Source organism: Mobula birostris, chromosome 1 (assembly GCF_030028105.1).
Source record: "Mobula birostris isolate sMobBir1 chromosome 1, sMobBir1.hap1, whole genome shotgun sequence".
Taxonomy (NCBI): Eukaryota; Metazoa; Chordata; class Chondrichthyes; order Myliobatiformes; family Myliobatidae; genus Mobula; species Mobula birostris.
This window is the reverse complement of record NC_092370.1, coordinates 242,964,998-242,977,374: the sequence shown is the minus strand read 5'-3', so window position 1 is coordinate 242,977,374 and position 12,377 is coordinate 242,964,998.

Sequence of the window (12,377 nt, the reverse complement as noted above, 5' to 3'; positions counted from 1 at the left end):
AATAAAAATAAATTAATCAGGAATGGGTATAAAGAATATAAGTTGATTAGAATTGTGGTCACTGGACCCAGGGTTTTCCCAACGGCTACTTCAGTTCACCTCCTCTCTGAGAGGAGGTACAGTATTGCAGTTACTCTATATATTGCATGAGGAAGCTTCTTGGATACCATAAAAGCTCCACCTTTCCAGGCCATTTGCAGTCAGTTGGTCCAGTCAGTGCTGTGATCAGTGAAAATTCCCACTAACGCTCCCTACTATTCTCATTATATTTTTACCTAAATGGCTTTGCTAGCTAATCCCTCGAGAATATTGTCTCAAAGTACTGCTAGTATGTCATCCCTAATAAAATAGTAGCTTTCAGTCCACTTTGTATGTTCCTTGGTCACACCTGAACCATTGGTATCCCAGGACATTGAGCTGCCAGTCTTGCCCTTCTCTCAGCCATGTTTCTCTTAGATTGGCCGCTACGTCCCAGTCCTAAGTGACAATCCACTCCTTCAGTTTATGCACCCTATGTTCGAAGACCTTTGTATATGTTGTCTTGAACTGTTCTCTCTCAACTGGACTCACTTTTAAGGACTCTTCATCTCGATATGTTCTCAATATGTATTGCTTATATATTTATTATTATTTCTGTTTGTATTTGCAGAATTTGTTGTCTTCTGCACTCGGGTTGAATGCCCTGGTTGGGCGGTCTTTCATTGATTCTGTTATGGTTATTATTCTATAGATTTATTGAGTATGCCCACAAGAAAATGAACCTTGGGTTTGCATATGGTGACATATATGTAGTTTGCTAATAAATTTACTTTGAACTTTACCAATCTACTTTGTATTTTATTTGGTAATGCATAAAGTACTCATTTTTACAAGTCTTGCACCATCTTTCCCTTTGTTAGCAGAGCTTGGAATAACTACAGAATCTAATCTAATACTCAGAGGAGTGTTAAACTGTTAGGTACGAACTATCAAATCAAAACATCATAACGTTTGGTTTGTATTATTAGTGTAAGTGGGCTTAGAGCTGATTTATATTGTTGCCCCAGTCAAGAGGAATCAAACTGCCATGTTTCATCACATCGTTAATTCAAACAGATTACTTAATTATATTTGTTTTGCAATATATCAGACAGTTTTTCTTCTTAGCTAACTGATTTTTTCGGTTTCTAGTAAATGATATTTATAAGTGAATACATTTGTTTGAAAAGAAATGTTAAGTTCAGTTATTACATCAAAGTGTGTTCAGCTTTGGTATGTGGTCTTAAGCAACGTTAATGCTAAGAGTTGATAATTTATCAAATGGATTTGCATTCTAAATGTACTATGGATATCAAGATAAATCCAGAGAGTTAATCCCGTAAACCTCTTTGAAGGTGTTTGTTTGTTGATAAATTCACCTGAATTATCAACAGAATCAGAATCCGGTTTAATTTAATTGGCATGTAAGAAGTGTGTGTGTGTATGTGTGTGTGTGTGTATATATATATATATATAATATAAAATGAGTGGTGCAAAAAGAGAGTTGGTGGGTTCATTGTCCATTCAGAAATTGGATGGCAGAGGGGAAGAAGCTGTTCCTGAATCATTAAGTGTGTGTTTTCAGGTTCCTGTACCTCCTCTCTAATAGTAGCAATGAGAGGAAGCCATGCTCTGAGTGATGGGGATGATGGATGCTACCGTTTTGAGGCATCACTCCTTGAAGATATCCTGGTTGCTGGGGAGGCTAGTGCCCATGATGGAGCTGACTGAGTTTACAACTTTTTGCAGCCTATTTCAATCCTGTGCAGTAGCCCCCCTCCCCTGCTGTGATTCAGCCTGCCAAAATGTTCTCCAAAGTACTGTTTGCTGCAGTGGCCAAGGGGAATCAAACTGCCATCTTTCACCACATTGTTAATTGAAAGAGATTACTTAATTCTATTTATGATTATAACCATATAGCAATTACAGCACGGAAACAGGCCATCTTGGCCCTTCTAGTCCGTGCCGAACTCTTAGTCTCACCTCGTCCCACCAACCTGCACTCAGCCCATAACCCTCATTCCTTTCCTGTCCATATATCTGTCCAATTTAACTTTAAACAACAACATCGAACCTGCCTCAACCACTTCTGCTGGAAGCTCATTCCACACAGCTACCACTTTCTGAGTAAAGAAGTTCCCCCTCATGTTATCCCCAAACTTTTGCCCTTTAACTCTCAACTCATGTCCTCTTGTTTGAATCTCCCCCACTATCAATGGAAAAAGCCTATCCATGCTAACTCTATCTATCCCCCTCATAATTTTAGATACCTCTATCAAGTCCCCCCTCAACCTTCTACATTCCAAAGAATAAAGACCCAATTATAATCATATTTGTTTTGTTGTATATCAGCCAATTGTTGCTTGAGCTGTTTTTTTTTACTTGTAACTGCAGAAGAAACATGCTATTCCAATAATATAGAACATAGAACACTATAGCACAGTATGGGCCCTTTAGCCCATGATGTTGTGGTGACCTATACAAACCTACTCCACAATCAACCTAACCCTTCCCTCTTGCAGAGCCCGTAATCCTCCATCTGTACATCCATGTGCTAATCTACGAGTCTTTTAAATCAGATTTAGATCAGCCTTGACCACCACCCTGGCAGTGTGTTCCAGGCACCCACAACTCTCTGTGTAAAAAAAAAAAAAAAAAAAAAAAAACTCTTCCTTAAAATTTTCTCCACTCAATTTTATTGTTCTATTGAGATTGGATTGAGCGGAACAGGCCCTTCTGGCCTATCAAGCCACACCACTGGGCAATCCCCTGATTTAATCCTAGCTAATCACAGGGCAATTTACAATGACCAATTAACCTATCAATCAGTCCATCTTTGGACTGTGGGAGGAAACTGGAGCACCTGGAGGAAACCCCCAGTGTCACGGGGAGAACGTACAATCTCCTTCCAGTCAGCGGCAGGAACTGAACCCGGGTCACTTGTGCTATAAAGTGTTGTGCTAACCACGATGCTGCGGTGCAATTTAAACATGGTTTCTCTTGTATTGGTCTCTGCTGCTGTGAGTGCTTGCTGTACACCTTAACTATGCCTCTCATAAGCTTATACACTTCTATTGAGCAACACACATCAAAGTTGCTGGTGAACGCAGCAGGCCAGGCAGCATCTCTAGGAAGAGGTACAGTCAACATTTCGGGCCGAGACCCTTCGTCAGGACTAACTGAAGGAAGAGTGAGTAAGAGATTTGAAAGTGGGAGGGGGAGGGGGAGATCCAAAATGATAGGAGAAGACAGGAGGTGGAGGGATGGAGCCAAGAGCTGGACAGGTGATTGGCAAAAGGGATACGAGAGGATCATGGGACAGGAGGCCCAGGGAGAAGGAAAAGGGGGAGGGGGGGAAAACCCAGAGGATGGACAAGGGGTATAGTGAGAGGGACAGAGGGAGAAAAAGGAGAGAGAGAGAAAGAATGTGTGTATATAAATAAATAGTGGATGGGGTATGAGGGGGAGGTGGGAGTTGTGTTTCCTCCTCTCTCACTCCAAAGAGAAAAGCAGTAGGTGTTCAGCCTATCTTCATAACACGTTTCTCTAATCCTGGCAGCATCCTGGTAAATCTCCTCTACTCGCTCTCTAAAGCTTCCACATCTTCCTATAAAGAGGTAACAACAACTGAATCATATTCCAGTGATAACGGTAACATAGCGGTTAGCATGACACTAATACAGCTGGGGGTGGGGGTCAGAATTCAGAGTTCAGTACTGGTGTCCTCTGTAAGGAGTCTCCGTACTTCTTCCCCATGGAACGCGTGGGTTTTCTCTAGGTCCTTTGGTTTCCTCCCACAGTCCAAGGACGTACTGGGTAGGTTAACTGCTCATTCTAAATTGTCCCATGACTAGATTAGGGTTGAATCGGGGTTGTCGGGGACTGCTACACAGTGCAGCCAGAAGTGCCTATTCCGCGCTATATCTCAAAGTAAATTGCTGTTCCTTTTCACACCTTGTGGCGCATCTGGTGGCATTTTTTGCTGCTCCTTGGTGTTTGTCTGTTTTTCACGAGACCGAGCTGCTAGCTCGACGCTCAACCCAGCACGGGTGGAAAGCGTGCAAGGGGTCGGCCGGATTCGAACAAGGGACCACTTGCCTCAAAGTCCAGTGCTGGTGCCACTGCACCACTGGCTGGCATCCAAATAATTAAATAAACAATATTCATTTACTCAAAATACTGTTGTCTCTCCGCCTATCAGTCAGCAGATAACTGGGAAAGGAGATTGTAATCCCTAATAGCATTTATCTTCCATCGGAGGATCTAAAGATCAAGTTCTTCACACAAAGAGATGTGGGTATATGGAACAGGCTGGCAGAGCAAGTGGTAGAGGCAGATACAATTTTAACATTTAAAATGAACTGAGCTCTCTGCCATCACCCAGGTGTCATCACGTATGAAGTGCCAGTAGCATTATACTGTTTACTTTTTAACATTTGTTTTTTTTTGTGATAATATTACTTTATGTGTTGTGTGTTAGTTATATGTACTGTGTTGTGCACCTTGGACTAGGGTAATGTTGTTTCGTTTGGCAGTGTATATGTATACAACTGAATGCCAATAAACTGAGTTGAACTTAAATATTTAGGCAGCTACTTGGATAGGAATGGTTTAGAGTGATATGGACCAAATACAGGCAAAATGGGATAACTCAGGATTAATCCTGATCAGCAATGACAAGTTGAGACAAAGGGCCTGTTTCTGAGTTATGTTATTCTATGGTCCTCCAAGAGGACCACAACCATGTCATAAGATTTGGAGGCTAACAATGATCCAGAGTCAGGGCTTTATGCTTTGGCTCTTAGTAAGGTCACTAATGACAAAAAGGTCAAAGGGTAGAGGCTAGATTAAGAGTGGCCCACTGAATGTGGATTTTAAAATTCCTTCTAAGATCTTGGTTAATAGACTTGAGAGTATTTTACCTAAGGTTACTTCCAATGATCAAACTGGATTTATTAAAAATAGATATTCACATTTTAACATTCGAAGATTATTAAACATTATTCACTCTTCTCCATCCAAAGAATCTGAATGTGTTGTTTCTCTTGATGCAGAGAAAGTCTTTGATAGGGTGGAGTGGTCTTACTTATCTGAGGTTTTGGAAAGATTTAATTTTAGTCCAGGATTTATTTCCTGGATTAAATTGATCTATCACACCCCTATGGCTGCAGTTATAACTAATAATCAAAAAATCTCCTTACTTTAGATTATACAGGGGTACTAGGCAGGGATGTCCTCTTAGCCCCTTATTACTTAACTTGGCTTTAGAACCCCTTGCTATTGCTCTTAGAGATTCTAACACTGTTCAGGGGACAAGAGAGGGGACAAAGTACACAAGTTTTCGTTTAATGCAGATGACCTGTTAGTTTATATTTCAGATCCTAAGAAATCTATTCCTTCTATGTTATCTATATTTTCTGAATTCAGTAGTTTTTCTGGATATAAATTAACTTTACATAGAACTAAGTTATTTCCCATTAATAATTACTCGGATCAAAATCATCAAGTACCTTTTAGTATTGCTAAAAATTACTTTACTTATGTTGGTATTAAAAAAATTACTAAATTACTAAAAATTTTAAAGATCTCTATAAATATAATTTTCTCCCAATAATTGATCACACCAAACAAATGCTTTCTAAATGGTCACCTATGACATTATCATTAATAGAAACATAGAAACATTGAAAATAAGTGCAGGAGTAGGCCATTCGGCCCTTCGAGCCTGCACCGCCATTTATTATGATCATGGCTGATCAGCCAACTCAGAACCCTGCACCAGCCTTCCCTCCATACCCCCTGATCCCCGTAGCCACATCCAACTCCTTCTTAAATATAGCCAATGAACTGGCCTCAACTGTTTCCTGTGGCAGAGAATTCCACAGATTCACCACTCTCTGTGTGAAGAAGTTTTTCCTAATCTCAGTCCTAAAAGGCTTCCCCCTTTATCCTCAAACTGTGACCCCTCGTTCTGGACTTCCCCAACATCGGGAACAATCTTCCTGCATCTAGCCTGTCCAATCCCTTTAGGATTTTATACGTTTCAATCAGATCCCCCCTCAATCTTCTAAATTCCAACGAGTACAAGCCTAGTTCATCCAGTCTTTCTTCATATGAAAGTCCTGCCATCCCAGGAATCAATCTGGTGAACCTTCTTTGTACTCCCTCTAATAATAGGTTGAATTAATGCTATTAAAATGATAGTCCTACTGAAATTCTTATATATGTATTTCAGGCAGTTCCTTCCTTTGTTCCTAAAATGTTTTTTGACAGAATAGACTCTATAATCTTTATAATCTTTATAATCTCTATTATCTTTATAATCTCTATAATCATGGGACCTCCTGTCCCATGATCCTCTCGTATCCCTTTTGCCAATCACCTGTCCAGCTCTTGGCTCCATCCCTCCCCCTCCTGTCTTCTCCTATCATTTTGGATCTCCCCCTCCCCCTCCAACTTTCAAATCCCTTACTCACTCTTCCTTCAGTTAGTCCTGACGAAGGGTCTCGGCCTGAAAAGTCGACTGTACCTCTTCCTAGAGATGCTGCCTGGCCTGCTGCGTTCACCAGCAACTTTTATGTGTGTTTCTATAATCTTCTCTTCTATTTGGAATAATAAAAATGCTAAATTGAGTAAACTCTTATTGCAGAAATTAAAAAAGGATGGTGGTATGGCTTTGCCAAATTTTAGAATGTGTTATTACTTTTTGGATTCATTATTCAGACATACTCGGTGAAGGGGTTCTCTTTACTGGGAGCTCCTCTTCCCTTTTTGTTTTCTAAGATTAGTAGACACGATTTTAATCGCATTATTAAACAAACATTAAGAATTTGGTTTCAGTTTCGTAAATTTTTTTGAGTTAAACAATTTTGTTCTTTTTAGTAATATCCATCTCAATTTTCTTTTTAAACCATCAATTTTGGATAAGGCCTTTTTAATTTGTAAAACCAAGGGAATAACAACTTTTTCAGATTTGTTTTCAGGGGATTGTTTACTGTCTTTTTCTCAGTTAGTGGATAAAAATGATTTATTTAATGTACACTTTTTTAGATACTGGTATTTACAAATTAGGAATTTCTTACGTGGTTTGCTGCCAAATTACCCTTCTGCTTATCACCTAACATGACAGATGCTCTCTTTCAGTTTAAGCCACTTCAGAAAGGGTTGATAGCTATAATTTATAAACGGTTATTGAATTTACGAATGATATCTAACGATAAAATTAAACGTGCATGGGAATTGGAATTTCAGGAGTCATTTTCAGATAATCAATGGAGTAAAATTTTTCATTTGGTGAATAACTCATAGATTTGTGCCCGTCATTCCTTGATACAGTTCAAGGTTTTGCATTGGGCCCATATGTCAAAGGATAAACTGGCACATATTTTTTCCAGCATTAATCCTATTTGTGACAGATGAAATATTGAGGTGGCCACTCTAACTCATATGTTTTGGTCTTGTATAAAGCTAGATAATTTTTGGACAGATCTTTTTAAAACGCTATCAAAAGTCTTAGATCTGGACACACAACCTAATTTACTCATGGCAATCTTTGGGATTATCCCATCGAAAACAAGAAATATTCCTGTTTCCGCTCAACGTATGATAGCCTTTTCAACTTTATTGACTAGGAGACCCATTTTATTGAAGTGGAAGGTTTCTAATCCACCTACTGTCTTTTTTTTGCTCTCCTCCATTATGTTCTGTTTAAGTTTAGAGAAAATAAGAAATCGGACATTTGATACATCCTTTAAATTTGAGCAAATCTGGCGACCTTTTATTCAATATTTTCATTTGATTTGATTTATTACTCTTCCAATTATTCTTTTCGAAATTTTAGATTTGATCAGAAAGTCGTATCCTCAGAATGGACTGCCCAGTCCCTTTTTTTTCCTTTTTTTTTCTTACAGTGTAGTGGGGGGGGTTTCTTCTCATTTTAAAAATTTAAAGTTTTTTTTCTCTGTCTATGAATTGATAAGAGGAGAATTAGATGTCTTTCGTTTTAATTATATATTACATATTCGCTTAATACAATGTATGATTTTGATAATGTCTATTTCACTTTCTGTTTAATATTGTTACTAATATATATATATGAGATAATTCTCCTCTTGTTTGTATATATGCTCTTTCTAAATCAATAAAAAGATTAATAAAGAAAAAAAGAAAAGAGTGGCCCACTAGTCCTCCAGATTTGTGGGTTCAGCTCAGGGCTAACAACCCGGACTGGTAAAACAAAGCTATTGTGAAAACAGCAATGAAGAATCCTTCAACATCTGTCTGTGATGGTATTTTGGAATCTCCACCTGGGACTTGCATGACTGACAGTAGTGAAAACCGAGAGGAAACTGCTGACACAATGAAGGAAGTCCTGACCGCCGCCAAGGAGGTGGAGGATCTTCATTGGCACCCTAAACACCATCATAGCTGGGCATATGGCATTATTTTAATCAGGAATTTGAGATGAAATGCATGATATTATTAATCCATGAAGAAAAATTTCTAGTTAAATTTTCACCTTCATTTTCAAATTATTTCTATAAATGTATGCTTAAAATGCAGGGTACATTTATTGCAGACTCTGTAGCTGAAGGGCCTGTATGACTGTGACTTTATTCTCATCCATAAGCATGGCTGCAAATGCAGACACGCAAAGTGCTGGGGGAATTCTGAATCTGAACCTGCATGTCTCACCCATGCAGTTTAATTAGAGACAATAAATTCTCATTGAAAATGTGAAAACAATCACACAAAGCAGCCCCCAACCTACAGAGCTGTGGTACAACCAAAATCCATTTATATTTGTTACTGATTTCTGCTTACTTTTCAGTGCAATTTAACAAACAATTTTAGAGGTCTTCAGAATAGAACCTTTGTTTTCAGAGATTGGACTGCTTTTACCACGGGTATCTCAACAAACAAAGGGAAGTCAGATCATCACAAAGACGGAACTCATGACAATCAAATACCCACTGGCCCTTGTCCAATGGCATTATGCTCTGGTGATAGACCATTTTTTCTTCTGCAGAATGCAAACTGATTATACTCAGCCTATTCATGTGCATTTTTATGTTGTCTGAAATGTGTTACCTTCCCCTCATGAATATCAATATAACAATACTTGAAAGGTCAGGATCTTAGGAAGCCAGCCATAAATAAGAGAGTGTAACAAAAAAATAACAAATAACCAATTATCCCAGGCATTCACCAAAGCTAAGTGGAATTTACAACTTGTCATAACAAGCTGCTGCAAGAGATCGTTCATAATGGAACAAGAGAAATTCGGGTTAATGAGATTCCTCAACTCTGTTTATTCACAGAAGTACTACTTTATCATTAGCTGGTGAGTTATTACAGAGAACTGAATGTACATGGTTTTCCATTGGACTTGGAATTGGTTTATTGTTGTCCCATGTACCAAAAGGCAATACAGGAGCAGATGTAAGTTCCTTTATGATTAGGTTGAATGCTTCTTGAGATGCAGTAGTCTACGTGCCTCCAAATGGGTTCTTTCAGATTATGATACTGGCTATCATTCTTCATCGTGGAGTTCTTTCTGGTAGCTGGGTACCCTAATGTCAAATCATTAAGCGGCTTAACTTTACAAGAAAAATCCTTAATAAATTAGTGGTAATATCCAATATATTAGATTAGATTAGATTATGAGGACACACAGTCCTCTTTTATTGTCCTTTAGTAATGCATGCATTAAGAAATGATACAATTTGTTCCTCCAGGAAGGACTTCAATTCCCTTAGATTTCTGAGAATTGGCCACCGCTATCTTGTCAGAATCAGTTAGGAAGTAACTGAAGTTATCTCCTTTACAGGCACCTGCCGTTTGAGACTATATAACGGCATGTTGTTTGACTGTTCCTAAATGTCATTTCATGCATGTGGTTCTGGAAGCATGCCTGTCTTCCTTGGTGCGTAGAAATGTCAATAGCTTGGGAAATGATGGCAGGTTTTGTTTTTTCTGATCCAGCTACAGCTCTAAGATTGGGGAGCAGTCCCAACATCGCCTACAAAATTGCTTTAAGAGATGCTTGTTAGCCTCAATTTCAGCAACTCTGTCTCACTTTATGGTCCATGTCAACACTACCTGCAGCCGCTATAGATAGGCAGACAGTTTTTCACCCATGTTCTGTACCGTATTCATAAATCTGATGAATAATTCATCACTGTCTTCCATGGAGGCAAAATCTGAATCTAGGAGTTGACATAAACAGCAGGTGAAGCTCCAGAGCTTATTGACTTGATGATATCAGAAGCTGGTGGAAGAATACTTCCACATATTTTCTGTATAATATGAAGATCATACACTCTTGGGTCTCGCAAGAGCAGTTCAACACTAGAGCGCCAAATCTCATAATCCGTCTCATTAGATGGATGAAGGGCCCTATCAAAAAAAGTCTAGAGCCTTACTGGTGGCTTACCATGAGCCATCAAGTCATTACTGTGCACAATGTGCTCCACTACGACTCTTTGAATATCTTAATCACTGGGAGAATAGGATGGGTTCATTGCAACTCCAGTAGCTTGTATTACAGGGACTGAGTTATTCTGCATAGCAGCTAGATCTGTTTCTGGCTGGTTAATATCAGAGGAGTCTGCTCTGAAATTATTTCCCCACTCTCGATAATAGGTGTTTCACAGATCTGTGCTAACTCTCACTCAAGATTTCTTCATAATCTTTACCACTGCACTTTTCTAAGGTTTTCAACTCACCAAGATAAGCTTAAGTGATGTCTTTTCCAGCTATATGATTGCAAACACTGGCTAAGGTAACTACATGGTAGGAAACGTTTTGGTCACCGCTTGCCTGTTGAGTGTACTGTAGCAAGGGCTTGAGATCTTACACTACAGAGCCAAAATTGTACTCTACTACGAGGGACTCAGAAGACTCTGCTCCAGCATCAGTTAGAGGAATAACTCTGGCAACTGAACCATATCCTTTTAGAAAGTTTAGTACTTTCTCATCTTTTTCTGTTCCTATTATGCCACTGACTAAATCAGCATTTGGGATTTTGACACCTTTTTCCTCCAGGACTTCCATTTTCTTTCAATCTAACAGTAATTTAATTGAACAAAAGTGAGTTTGAATAATAAGATTATTTTAATGCTTTGTACATTAATCAGTGTGTTAGTATTTATCTAATAAGCTGCCTCCTGGCTGACCCACCAAATTTTATGTAACACCTGTGTAGTGTTTTCTTATCTTGTGAGACTGGTCGCCACACAGTTTATGAAGAATTTTAATTACCTAGTACTACACTGGGTGCTAGTAGGCCATCAGAAGCTCTAGGTACCGGAAAGAGGCAGTGAATAGAAAACACACACTTCTGGAAGTAAGTTTTCGTTACAAAAAAATAGCAATATGTAAAAAATATTTACATGAGTAAGAGCAATTCAAAATTTTAACATTCAGTCCAAGTCTCAGATATCAATGAAAACCAAGTTCCTTTTTATTTAGAATCAGTGAGATTTATTAGAAAAACCTTTAGTACCCCAATTTCTCTAACTAATTAGATCTAGTGTTATTCCCTATTTAAATATTTACACACTAACATTTGTCTTTTTATTTATCACTAGTTACTTAGGAAACTTACTGAATTCCTACTTTCTAGTACAGGTCAGTCTTCATTCATCCAGCACCTGAGGAGTGCTGGATTAGTGAAAATGCCAGATTACAGAAGGATCACATTAAGCATAATCAGTGCCGGATTATTGAAAAACCGGATTACAGGTAGTCGGGTTAGTGAAGGTCGACCTTTTTTATGGTTAACCTCAGTTTCATTTTCAAGTCAATATGTCTACAAATTCAAATTCAATCCCCCCCAAAAAAAAAATATATATATATACAGCTTAACTCCTTTCACAACATATTCTCCAACATCACAACTTTCAAACCAGGTAAATCTCATTCAGTATATTATCAAAATTCTTGCAAAATAATCAGTTCTTCCAGAAAATCAAATTCTGATCCTTTGAATGAGAAATAAACTTATACATCCAACAGCATTAAATCTGTTATGTCTTGAAACATTTCCTTTCCAACTAGTTCTTTGAACTTGGATGGCTCAGCATCTTGTTTCTTGGTTCATTGGATGAAATGGTGGGTCATCCACAGAAAGTCAATTCACAATACATACACAAAAAAAAGCTGAGCTGTATACAACAGGATTACAGTCCATAAGTTTCTTATATGCATTCTATTTTCTATTTCAAAATAATTCATTATCACATTGTCATTTCCAAACATTTATCAGTTACAACACTACCAAATACATTTCACACACAAATTATACACTCAGAATAGTAAAAGTGTTTTAATTCACCAAATCCCTTGGTTTGATTTAT